The sequence below is a fragment of the Zalophus californianus genome, chromosome 6, assembly GCF_009762305.2.
Source record: "Zalophus californianus isolate mZalCal1 chromosome 6, mZalCal1.pri.v2, whole genome shotgun sequence".
In the NCBI taxonomy this organism is placed as follows: Eukaryota; Metazoa; Chordata; class Mammalia; order Carnivora; family Otariidae; genus Zalophus; species Zalophus californianus.
The window spans coordinates 60219679-60230169 of NC_045600.1; the positions used below are offsets into that span (position 1 = coordinate 60219679).

Here is a 10491-nt window from a genome sequence, read left to right on the forward strand (position 1 = left end):
GTTTTCATTTTGTCTTATTATGTTCTCTGGTGAAGAAAGAAAACAGTTAGTTGCTATCTTAGTATAAGATACTTAAAGAATATCACCAATTTTAATTATCATTCTCTTTTCAAAAAGATAAAGAAGTTAAAATAATGATCACTAACTTTACTGAGAACTCACTATGTGCATGGCACAGTGTGCTAGCCTTTCACATGCATTAATTTAATAAAGATAATTACACAATTGAGAAAGGAAATGAAGAGTAATCACTTCAACAACTAGGTTTGGTGAGCCAATTTATCAACACAGGAAGTAGGTTTAGGCTTCCCTTAAATAAATGTAGAATATAAGAAAAACTGCTGCTAGTCAGCCAGGAGATATACCAAGAGACACTTTCTGATCTTGGGGGATATTATAGAATCTCCAATTAGGGAAGATCAAATGGAAGAAGAAAACAATTGGGAGAAGGAATGTATGACATGTGTACTTTTAATTTCTTTCTTTTTAAAGTAATAGATGGTTGAAAATAGAAGAGGTAAGGATGGGAATATCAACAAGAATCAAAGAACAGAATATAGTCAAGTGATGAAAAAAGTGCTACCACTGTCCTGTGAATTTTTTTATATTATCTAATTTCATCCAACTCTATGAAGTCAGTGGGATTATCCCCACACAATCCAAGGAAGAAATTGATCAGCAAATGCTTGACAGAATATAGAAATCTGGGTTAGAAATATTAAATGAATACACTTTATATTTTCAAAGAGATAAAAGAGGAAATCAAAAAACAAATAAAAATAGGTGATGAAACACACACAATAACCTAGTAGTTAAGAAAAATAACCAGTCAGACAACTTAGAAATAAAAACTGTATTTTATATTTTAAAAACTCAGAGAATGGGCTAAATGGCAGGGAAAATACAGATGAAAGGAAATTAATGAGTAGGAAGATAGAACTGGGGAAAGCTCCCAGCACCAAGATAAAAGAGAAATGTAATATATATAAGAGAAATGACACTAGAGTACATATTTTCAGGAGGGAAGAACAGAGAGAATGGTAGGTGGGCAATGTCTTAAAATAAAATGACTAACAATTTGGCAGAATTCTTTTAAAAAGACCCATGTGTACAGATTTAAAATAATTATCAAATGTTGATCAAAATTAAGTTTAAAAAACTTGTATCTAGGGGTGCCTGGGTGGCTCAGTCATTAAGCATCTGCCTCCGGCTCAGGTCATGATCGCAGGGTCCTGGGGTCAAGCTCTACATCGGGCTCCCTGCTCAGCGGGAAGCTTGCTTCTCCCTCTCCCACTCCCCCTGTTTGTGTTCCCTCTCTCACTGTGTCTCTCTGTCAAATAAATTTTAAAAAATCTTAAAAACAAAACAAAATAATAAAAACATATCTAAATTCATGGTGAAACTTGTGAAAAGTAAAGTATATTGTCAAGCTTCCAAAGAAAAAATACTAAATACTATAAAAAATGAGAAAATATTGTCATTATATTTCTCATCAGTAATATTAGTAGTAGGAAAAAAACAAAACCTGGAAAAATACTTGCAAGGTACTGAGGAAAAATAATAAAAACAACTTTGAACCTAGAAACCTTTGACAAGTCAAACTATCACTCAAGAGTGATGACAAAATAAAGATTTTTCAGACATATGAGAATATAGAAAGTTTAACACCCACAGATCTTTAAGATGTTTAGAGAAGTGGACTTGTAATTGTAGTTCTTTTTTTTTTTTTTTTTTTTTTTTTTTTTTTTAAAGATTTTATTTATTTATTTGAGAGAGAGAGAATGAAAGATAGCATGAGAGGGAAGAGGGTCAGAGGGAGAAGCAGACTCCCTGCTGAGCAGGGAGCCCGATGCGGGACTTGATCCCGGGACTCCAGGATCATGACCTGAGCCGAAGGCAGTCGCTTAACCAACTGAGCCACCCAGGCGCCCTGTAATTGTAGTTCTTGAAACAAACAGAACCACTCTATAAGGGGTGTTAAATCAGTCAGAGAATGAACTTTTAAAAACAGTGGAAAATTAGAAGTCGCGCCATTGTCAGGGACATCTGGGAATCGTCTGTGCTTTTCCCAACACCCTCTCCCTACAATGAAAACATAGCCTTGTTGGTACTAATGGCTTAGCATAAATTTGGCTTTCTCAATTCTGAAGGGTGTTACCTGTACCAAGTGTCACAACCATTGCATGACCCATAAGGGAATCAAAAGGCCTAATAAAAGTGACAGACCTCTACATCTGACCAAGATGGAGTAATAGGGTCCAGATTTATCCTCCCACTTAAACAACTGGGGGGGGGGGGAAGCTAAAACAGGAAAAAAAAAAAAGCAACTGTTTTTAGCTATTGGATAATAGGAAGTATAGAACTGTGATCCCTGCAAGAAAGAAAATGAAGAAGTTGAGCCCAATAATTGCACCAGTTTACTGCCCAGAGACAGTTTCCAGTCTGCAGGTCAGGAAGGTAGAATGCAAATAAAGTCTGGTTGTCTCACTGGGTTGAGGAGACAGCAAACAGAGTTTGGGGAGTCAAGGCAGTGAGAGTCGGTGGAACAGAGTACCAGAGAAAAGGGAGCTCTGCAGAGAGGGTTCTGGAGATCTGCAGAGGGGTCTCCTTGTGTCTTTGGCTGATTCAGGTATATGTGAGAGGAAAGTAGTCAAGGCTGGAAACTAATAGGCAAAACAGTTCCCAGTGTTCATAGAAGGAAAGGGATAAGAATACTTTGTTTTCACCAAAAAGAGTGAAAAGCTCTTGCAATACAAAGAACATTAACTAGAACACTCAGAATGGGTATCACCTTCATTGTGGGGCTAATTTAGCCCTATCCTAAGGCTACTCTAAACATTCCAAGACAAAGCTTAAAACCAAGTATCTAACCGATTACATATAACTTAACTGTGCATCAAAATAAAACCCTATTTAAATGAATGCTTCAAAACCCATAAAGCAACAATGTAAAATTTATAATGTCTGGCAATCAAAAAATCAGAAAAATATGACCCATAACCATAACAAAAATAAATCAGTAGAAACAGACCCAGAAATAAGAGTGATGTAAATAACAAAGATATTTAAAATAGCTAATGTAAATATACTCTATATGTTCAAGAAAATATGAGCAAACATGACCATGATGAGAAGAGATATGTAAGATATAACGATTCAAATGGAAATTTCAGAGAAGTACAATATAAAAAATGAAAAGTACACTGAATGGGATTTAAAACAAATTAAACACTTCAGAAGATGATACCAGTGAACTTGAAGACAGCAACAGAAATTATCCAAAATGTAGCACCAAGGGAAAAAGACTGGAAAAGAAATGAATAGACTTCTGGGATAATACCAGGTGGCCTAGCAGAAATAGAACTGGAGCCCCGAAAGGAAAATAGAGACAGGAGATGATAGAAAAAATATTTAAAGAATAAAAGTTTAAATTTTCTAAAACTGATGAAAACTATAAACCCACAGATCCGGGAAGCTCAATGAACTCCAATTGAAATAAAAATAAAGAAAACTATGCGAAGGCACAGCATAGACAAAATTGCTGAAAACCAGCTACAAAAAGAAAAATGTTAAAAGCAGCCAACGAGGGGCACCTGGGTGACTCAGTGGTTGGGTGTCTGCCTTTGGCTCGGGTTGTGGTCCTGGAGTCCTGGGATCGAGTCCTGCATCAGGCTCCCTGCTCGGTGGGAAGCCTGCTTCTCCCTCTCCCACTCCCCCTGCTTGTGTTCCCTCTCGCTGTGTCTCTCTCTGTCAAACAAATAAATAAAATCTTAAAAAAAAAAAAAAAAAGCAGCCAAAGGAAAAAAAGACACATATACATCAGACTTCTCAACAAACTATGAAAGCCAAAAAAATAATGGAGACACATCTCTAAAGTACTGAAAAAAAAAAAAAAACTCAGATTTCTTCGCCCAGTAAACATATTAAAAATTGAAAGCAAAATAGTTTTTCAGAAAAACAAAAACTGAACAGAAGTCATTATCAACAGATCTTCACTCAGGAAAAGTTAAAGGAAGCTCTTCAAGCAAGCAGGAAATAATACCAGATGAAAATTTGGATCCACACAAAGGAATGAAGAGCAGCAGAAAGGATGAATATGTGGGTAAATATAAAATACATTTTTTTTTGTTTCTTTAAAGGATAAATGACTGTGTAAGGTTCAATAATAATTTTTTGAGGGAGCATAACATATGGAGATTTTCCTGACTATTCTTGTCTGTTTATTTTTCCATATTAACTTAATTTTTTTAAAAGATTTTATTTATTTATTTATTTGACAGAGAGAGAGAGAGCAAGAGAGGGAACACAAGCAGGGGGAGTAGGAGAGGGAGATGCAGGTGGGAATGCTGAGCAGAGAGCCCGATGCAGGGCTCGATCCCAGAACCCTGGGACCATGACCTGGGCTGAGGGCAGATACCTAACACCCAGGAGCCCCTCCATATTAACTTTAAAATGAACTTTCCAGATCCAGAAAAAAATATGTTTGAGATTTTTATTGGAATTGTATTAACATTATACATTCATATGGGAAGAACTGTCAACCTCATGATACTTAATCCTTAGCCAAGAATGTAGGAGATCTTTTAATTTGTTCAAGTCTACTTTGTATTTCTCAAAAGCACTTTACAGTTTTCTTCATATAGATTTTGTATCTTTATTGGGAAACTTAAATCTTAATAACTACTGACTTGTGAAAATGAATTAGAAATGAAGACTCTCTCTAAAATTAAATTACAGGTCAAAGGGGAAAAGTGGGATTGAATTTGTAAAGCTTGATTTACATGACTTTTCAAGGAAAAAAAACATTTTACTATAAGGTAAGCATTTACAAAAATAAGTAAGGTGATTAATAACTGTAATAAAATAAATGTAAAATATGCCTTTCTTCCCTTGAATGAGCCATTTTCTTTTAGTTGGTATATCTTCTACTAAAATTAGCAACGTACATACTGTTTTTCTATATTTTTTACCAATTATTGAGAGAAGGATGTTGAAGTCTCCAAATATAATTGTGGATTTATATCTTTCTCCTTTCAGTTCTATCAGTTTTTGCTGAAAGTATGAAGTATTTTGGAAGAACTGTTGTTGGTACACAAACAGTACTGTTAAGTCTTCTTGGTGAATAGACCCTTTTAAAATTATAGACTGCTCTTATGATACCTACATTGTCTGATATTAAAAATATAATATAATTATATTTTTGTTATTTTCTATTTGCCCCATCTCTTTTTTGTTTCTTTCTTCTTCTTTTTCTGACTTTTTTGAATTATTTTTATGATTCCTTCATATTTCCATTATTAGCTTATTAATTATATTTCTATAAAAATATTTTAGTGGTTGCCTTAGGGCTTATAATTTACATCTTTAATTTATCACAGTTTATTTCAAATATTATATTGCTCCATGTATAAGGCAGAAAGCTTACAAGTGTACACTTAAAATTCCTCCCTCCCAATTTTTGTGCTATTGCTGTCACACATTCCTTTTATATATGCTATAACTCCACAATGAATTTGCCATTATTTTTGTTTTAGACAGTTAACTATCTTTAGAACAAGTAAAAATAAGGAAAAATTATCCTTTTTTTTTTTAAGTAGGCTCCACACCCAGTGTGGAGCTCAACATGGGGCACAAACTCACGACTCTGAGATCAAGACCTGAGCTGAAATCAGGTGGGACACGTAACTGACTTAGCCACCCAGTCACCCCAGGAAAGAATGTCTTTTATATGTCATTTTAATTTTAACTATTTCTTAAGATCTTTATTTCATTGTATAGATACAAATTTCTTTCTGGTATCATTGTCCTTTTGCCTGAAAGGCTTCCTTTAACATTTCTTATAGTGCAGTCTGCTGATAATCAAATATCTTCGTTTTGTTTACATAAAAAAGTCTTCATTTCTCCTTCATATTTGAAATGGAGGTGTGGAACCTAATCTCCCTCCTTTGAGTATGGGCCAAACATCATAACTTGCTACTGACAAACAGAACCAGATGGAAGTGACAGTGTGTGACTTGAAAGACTAGGTCCTAAAAGGCACTATGGCTTTTGCCTTGCTGGCTTTCTCCACAGTGGGTGACAAAACCACCAAGCAAAGCCACTCCTAAATTTCTGACCCACAGAAACTAGAAGACAAGAAATTTTTGTTGTTTTAAGCCACTAAATTTGGGGGTAATTTGTTACACAGCAGTATACAACTACTACTGAAGTTCTCTGGGTTTCTTGGATCTGTTGTTTGATGTTTTCATTACTTTTGGAAATTTCTCAGCCATCATCTCTCGAAATGTTTCTTCTGCCCCAATCTCTATTTTTCTTTAGGGATCTCAGCTGCATGTATGTTAGACTGTGTAGTGTTGTTCTGCAGTGCTTGGATGTTCTCTTTGCAGTTTTAAACACTTGCCAAATCAGCCTCATCACGACCTCTCACCTCTTAAGACATCAATCCCAGATGAGAGACTCCACAGGGATGTGCCTCAAAGCTCCTAAATTTTAATAATTCCAAGCTCTTCCCTTTGTTCCGCCTGCCCTAGAGGGGTTAGCTGCTTCCTGAATTTGCTAACTTTGTGATATATTATTGTTTTCTTATTACCTCTTGAGTTAACAATTTACCCTAATAACAATTTTTATTAACATTTTCTCTGTTCAAATAGCAGGTATGGTTTCTATTTTCTAACTAAACCCTGACTGACTCAGAAACTGGTATGGAGAGTCCCAGTAAACAAATCCTCAAAGATGGGATTGTAGTATTTGTTTAGTTGTGTCCTTGGACTTGATTGTAGTGTGAGCTCCTTGCTAATAGAAAGTGGAATGTTGTGATCCATTTCATGAAATGGTAACACAATTAGTTGATATTACTCCAACATACTTGGCCATGGAAACTTTTGTTAAAAGAAGCATCTTAGGGCGCCTGGGTGGCTCAGTTGGTTAAGTGACTGCCTTCGGCTCAGGTCATGATCCTGGAGTCCCGGGATCGAGTCCCACATCGGGCTCCCTGCTCAGCAGGGAGTCTGCTTCTCCCTCTGACCCTACCCCCTCTTGTGCTCTCTCTCTCTCTCATTCTCTCTCTCAAATAAATAAATAAATAAATAATCTTAAAAAAAAACTATTAAAAAAAAGAAGCATCTTACAGGACTAGTATTCAGCAGAATAAACTTTGGGAAATGCTGGCTTAGCCATACTTCTCTATTCAGTGTGTCCTCCCTAAACACATTAAGCATGTTCAAGTTGCTGCTCATGCTTTATCTAAATTGAGAAATTTATACTCATCATTTGAGCCTCAATCCATGTTATACATCAAGTGTTTAGAGCTTTTCCTGACACTGAATCCAAACACGTCCCCACAGGAACTAACTGGTAGTATTGCTTTATACATCTAAAATGATCATTCTCACATTATATCATAGTTGCTTGTTTACAAATATGCCTAGCCCACTAAAATTGGAGCTCTTTGAGAGAGTCCTTGTCTGATTCATCTTTATATCTCTCATGCTGATCAGAGTGTCTAGCATATAGAAGGTACAATTAATTGGTATGGCTATCATTCATGAGAATGGTTATGGAGGCTAGCTATATTTACTCATTAAGAAAAATTGGGGCACTTTGAATTTGGTATTATTCCAGAAGAGGATAACAGACATGCTTTGTTATTTGAAATGAATTTGTATATCATTCTTACCATGTGTTACAATTTCCTCTCAAGGGCAGAAACTTGTTTTTGTTTCCATTTTACATATCTGTTCACCCTAGACAGGCAAATAAATTCAGATCAACAAGCATATACTTGCTGTATGCCAGGTACTATAGCAAACCGTAAATACACGAACATGATACATATAAATGCTCATAGTTCAATGGGGAGACAGATTCAGAGTCAAGGAAATTTCAATATCAATATAAGTACAATAATGGAAAGTATATACAAGTTGTAGGAGTAGTTTAGCAGAAAAGATAAACTCTCTATGAGAAGAATTAAGGAAAGACTTCCCAGAGATTTCTGAGCTGTAGTTTGAAGGAGGAATAGTAGGAGTTTTACAAGCAGACCAGAGGCAAGGGCATAAATTAAAAAACAAACAAACAAACAAAACAAAACAAAAACCATGGAGGCAAAAAATAGTAAAATTTTGAAGAACTAAGAGCAGTTTCAGGAGCATTAAGCACCAGATGGTTTGTGGCAGAAAATGAGGCTGGAAATTTAGGCAAAGCCCAGATCATGAGAAGAGCCTAAGATGCCATTCTAAGGAACTTACACTTATCCATCAGGTGATGGGGAGACAGAGAAGATAAATAACATTTATTTTTCCTTTGATGAATTAGTTAAAATTTGTAATATATACATTGAACAAACATCTGTTGAGCACTATTAATACTACAGGCATTTTGCTGTGCACTGGATTATGTGGTGGAGTTGTACCTTTAGGCTCTTCATAAATGACATTTTTGTTAAGATAGATAGCCCAGATTTCATTTATACTTTCTATCCTCTCAGTTAATTCTTATCATAAACTTGCAGGACAGTATTTCTAATTTTGTTGGTAATGCTAAGACCAACACTTTGAATCATTTCTGCCAGGTAGCAGATTTTTCAGGAACCCACTTTATAAACTACAATTAGTCTTCTACAAGGGGAAAATTATTTCCTTTATTCCCTTTCTAAATGTCATAGCTTTCATCATATTTTTGTTATACATTACTATCTACATATTTCTATTTAAAGTTAGCCCAAGGAAATCCACATCTTTTCTGCCTATGAACACTTCTATTTAAAATAAATAGAAGAAAATAAGAAATTTTCTAAAATGAAGGTAATAAGCATCAGGAAGGAGTAAGAAAGGTCCTTAGAAAGTAGAAATAATGCATAAAAGAGTTAAATTCCAAGTATTATCTCAGTAAGCAATACGAAGATATAAGTGGAAGTCTGGATATCGAAACACAGAATTACATAGAGAAATTATATAAAAATCAAATGGCCATCATTTCTATAATAGAGGCTCAAGGGAACAAGTAACACTTGAAATTTCAAAATCAGTGATGGCATAGACAGGAATGAGCAGTGCCTTATTAAAGATGGTATTCTTATAATATACAAAGCATGTCCCCAACTGTTTCCTACCAGTGTCCTGAATATTGGTAAAAAGCAAAAACAAAAAAACCTTCACACCTAGATGAAAACAAATGATCTGAAACTGGTTGCTGATTTGTTACAAAAAAAATTCTAGTTACTGTTTTAATTATTCTCCTCTAAAAAGAGAACCAGAGGCAAAGAAAATTTGCTAGCACTGCAAAGAATCATGAATTTTAGTTAGATATGGAGATGAGTGCCTTGAGTGAGAAGGTTGCTCAATTTGGGATTACATATTATGAAACCTTTTTCTGCATGTTTCTAGACATAGGCGGGATTATAAATTGTATATCTTGCTGTGAGGAAGGGAACAGACAAGATTTCTCAAGATCCTGTCAAGCCTGGTGATCTTTGGAAATGAAAGCCTAATTAAGAGGCTGCCTAGGGACAGGTCAAAGGCGTTCTTTTATCTCTACTGCCCTATTCCAGATTCTTGATGCTTATTCTGCTTTCATTCAGCCTACTCTAAAACTGAAGAATACATATTGTGCAAGTTTCCACCTTTGCTTCCTCTACTGTAAATGCATTAGACTATTAGGGTTAAGAATTTTAAATACCTCGTCCCTTATCTATGAACTGATCGGTTTTGTTTTTGAATAGAGCTTAACATTTAAAAATTTTTTTCAATTGGACAACAAAACTTTTTAGACTCTGACTATAAGTCCTTCAAATATCTTTTAATAAAGCTGATAAATAATACACGTTGTCAAATTTCATTTCGGATTTATGTCTTCCTTCTAGTTTCAAATACTGTGTTGCATGCAATTACTTACTTGGGTTAAACGGTTAGAATCGTATTGAGTGTCTGACTTCTTGGAAAGCTTTAGGGCGAGTGTCTCTACAGTATCACCCAGATACGAATATCAACTGATGTACGTTTTAAAACTTAACATAATTATTTTGCAGATTTAAAGTAATTAGTGTCATGCCCTTGATAGTACACGAGGAATAGTAGGGCATTCTCTTGTTCTTTCATATCCTCCGCTCCCTCACATGAAAAATTAGTGACGTTAATTTACGTAAGTTTTGAACAACCCTGTAGAGGTGAAAATGTTCTAAGTATGACAATTCTATGTGAAAGAGTTTTCCAAAGTTTACAAGCAGGTGTGGATACTGCTGCATCCCCGACCAACAATCTTTCCTCAGACCACTCCACAGCGCCATGTTAAAAATTTTAATTTAAAAATTTAACTTCTAAAACTCTAAATTTAACTATAAGTTTCCTCTTACCAACACTCATTAGCAACATCTAAAAATAAAGATGGGCTTTGGATGCTAACCCTCAGTAGACGATCTCCCCAATCACCATCCCAAACGCTGTACACAGCCTCACTCAGGTCGGCAATTACCGGCTCCTGGTCCTTGGAGTAACG

At 35.3% G+C, this 10491-nt stretch overlaps 1 long non-coding RNA gene across 3 annotated transcripts in view; it reads right to left on the reverse strand.

The window, feature by feature from the left end:
* Window positions 1-10491, reverse strand: part of LOC113909497 — a 222955-nt gene that overhangs the window by 120043 nt on the left and 92421 nt on the right. The window contains exons 1-2 of one of the 3 annotated variants that reach the window (XR_004820134.1): window positions 10399-10461; window positions 7676-7742 (exon numbers count right to left, since the gene is read on the reverse strand). The exons of the other annotated variants lie outside the window; for them this stretch is intronic. This is a non-coding gene — a long non-coding RNA (uncharacterized LOC113909497). Of the gene's footprint in view, window positions 1-7675; window positions 7743-10398; window positions 10462-10491 lie in introns of those variants that run through there. 3 annotated transcript variants of the gene reach the window in all.